Source organism: Dermacentor silvarum, chromosome 5 (assembly GCF_013339745.2).
Source record: "Dermacentor silvarum isolate Dsil-2018 chromosome 5, BIME_Dsil_1.4, whole genome shotgun sequence".
Lineage (NCBI taxonomy): Eukaryota > Metazoa > Arthropoda > Arachnida > Ixodida > Ixodidae > Dermacentor > Dermacentor silvarum.
In genome coordinates this window covers 100,552,382-100,555,578 of record NC_051158.1, presented here as the reverse complement: position 1 = coordinate 100,555,578, position 3,197 = coordinate 100,552,382, and positions in this window count along the sequence as shown.

Below are 3,197 nucleotides of genomic sequence, written 5' to 3'. Positions count from 1 at the left end.
CGCCGCGCGCGTTCGGTGCGAACGCGGGCAAAAAACGCCGCATCCTACCGTAGGCGGGCCTCGCGCTTGCGCTTGGCTTCTTTGGCCCGATCGTCGTCCGTGCCGTTGGCCCGCCCGCGCCGATGTCATTGTTGGCTCTGCTGTCGTTCGCGGCCTATTTGGCCAAAGACCTCTTGAGCGGCTAGGGCTTCCGAACCACTGGACGTACGTTCTGCTGCGTACCCTCTTTCGCGGCGTTTGCGCGACCATTCGCGCTTCTGGGCACGCAGTCGCTCGTTGCGTTGTTCCTCTGAACGAACGGCACGCGGCCGGGTCATGGCGAGTCGTAAGGGCAACTGATAATAGAGCTAGCCCGATGTCTACGTGATGGAACGGCTAAACGCCGTTGTCGACACTGTTAGGGGAGAGGCGGGCGAGAGCCCAGAGAGAGTCGGCGGCACAGGCGGCAGAGGCCGGCAGGGCTCCGCGCATTCGCCGCAGTGGGAGAGCGGGCACGCACACGCGCAGTCTAGGGTGCCTCGATGCCCTCCTCGCCCACTGCTCCCCTTACACTGGGAAGTCACGTTTGCTCTCCTCCGTGCGCTCGCTCCCGGTTAGAGCGCGCGTCCCTCGCCCTCGCGCGCTTTCATTCGCACATACAGCATTCGACCGATGAGAGTTTTTTTTTTTCTACATACGGACGCGACCATCGAAGAGTGAGCCCTTACCGAGTTCGTGGTAAAAAAATGGTTACGCGCGTTGCTTTAGAAAGTGAGTGTATTTTCCACATTTAGAGATAATAGCAAGTTTAATAAAATTTGGTGACATCGTCCTTGGCTAACTAATTGATTGCCTCAATAGCTAAGCCGGATCATTTAGAGGCCTTCCTTTTATGTCTTTTTTTTTCTTTTTTGCTTTGCACAGACTATACAAATTTGGCCTAAGCAGCGAGAGGACATTGCTCTTCTTCCGAAAGTTGTTTGTTGTTGCTGTTGTTCCTTGCTCTTGAAGCATGGCAGGTCCAACGATATATTTATCGTGAGCACTGCTTGCATTCCTGTTTTCTTACCAAATATACACAAATTATATAGCTAAGGAAGAGTACAGCCAGTATGAAAATTACATTTTGGCTTCATATTGGTTGTTTTGCGAGAAGCACATCTTTGCATCATCCACGCAACCCATGTCTACATGCATCTTATATGACAGAGCAATAATTGCTTGCCGAGAAGAACTGAAGCCTTGGCGCGTTCGTATCGATTCATACGATTATCCGCACATAACATACGGACGAGAATTAAGAAATGAACGACACGAACGCCTGTCAGTTGCTATTCCAACTTAATTTATTTTCCTATTCGTTGGCTCAGTGTACGTAGGTAGATATATGATTCGATAGCTGAAATCTAGCGATCCGCACGTATTTGAATTCGTTATGCATTGTTGATGTTGCTGCTTTGAGCAGTTGATGGCATCTTGCCCTTAAGGTCTGCGTGTGGCATAATCAGCGCGAATAAAAAATCCTATATATCATGGGTGTTTTGCGGTTTCGATGCTAGATTCATGCAGGCAATATTAAATAATAATGATGCCAGAACAGAGCCTTGTAGCACCCCATGGTTTCATGTGAAATAACCAACGTTATGTCCGTACCCACGCAGAGAAAATGATCGGCAGAAGGAAGAACTAGTGCGCCATTTTCGTCACCTGGAGTGGGAAGCCGTGTGTTTCCGTGTTTCGTAGGATGGTATCGTATAGTACGTTATCACATGCTTTGGCTATGTCAATAGCCACCACAGGTCGTACAAAACGATTTCGAGGTGAGGTGAGCAGGACTTCATCTGCCAGTATAACTAAGCAATTTTCCGTACCGAAATACGGTCTGAATTCGATCTCAGCTGGGTGGCACATATAGATGTGATCGAGCCACGAATAAAGCCGAGTAGTCTGCATTCGCAGAATTAGGAGGTTGTTGGTGTCATCCAATTGGCAGCATCGAGAGCTTCAAAACGTGTTGGCACATTACCTGCTTTAGGTATGGGTAAATAATGCGCAACAATGTGCAATAAAACGGCGTAAACGGGAAAATGCGGCTTCTAACGAACCAGGAGGTTAGCGTGCAACGTTAAATGGGTGGTTTAGTCCTCCACTTTCTGGTATGCAAAAAGACAGTGTCATGCACGACAGTCTTTCCATCAGACACGGCCATTGAAGCAGAGCTAACCACAATCTCTCGCATGAATATAATGCTAAGCAGAGGTTATGACTGGACGCTTGCAGCGCTTGTCCGTTCATGGATAATGCACCACGTGACATGATATTAATGGAGGCAGACAAGTAGCTCACCGTATTCGCCTATCAGTTGTCAGTTTTTTTAAGCATTAAGACTTTGCACCGTTTTTCCTTTTAATTTCACGTTTTGTAACGGCTTATACAGCGCTTTCCGCAGGAGTAAAAAAGCGACGAACTGGTTCAATCAGTGAATTTTCATGTAAGTTTACAAATGACACATTTTCACCTCCATTACAAAGCCAATCCACTATTCCAGGTCGCAATTTTCTGCGTTGCTGAGACCGCAGGTAAAGTGCTCTAAACGAGGTTTGTCTTTCTCTCCTTTAGTTGCGTCGATGAAACCTTCGTGAAGTTGCCTGTGTCGTCAGGCCATCTCATCCGAGGTTCTTCTTCGCCATAGGCCGAAATTAAAATCTTCGCTGACCACCATCACGATTTAAAATCGTAGCCATACGGCAATGCGCATTTTGCTAATTTGCTCTATCGCACAACTGCGGGTCATTGTAAATTGTGCTTGCCCGTGTACTCCAGAGGCGACAAATGGCAATGTGAAATTGGCCAGCGAACGCGCTGTGTGCATCATAAAGAGGTCAAGCGGAAATAGCGTTGTCTGCAATGACACATTGTAGCTGTTGCAATAGGTGATTTCAAAGCCGGTGGAAACGCTGGAGTGCGACGATTTTTTTTTTCATTCACAAAACGATAATGCTACCTGAACAAGACAAACGCGTCTTACCAAGCGTGATGACAGCCACGGCCAGCATCCGTATTCTCAGATGGCAACGCATTTCTTGCAGTGATCTGCATAAAGAAGTGGAGACAGTATAATTATAAGCATCCGACATTCATATCCTGCATTTTCTCATGACATCGGTTAATGGAATCACTGTTATAACGAAGCATCTCAAGCGCGGCACAGTCAGACC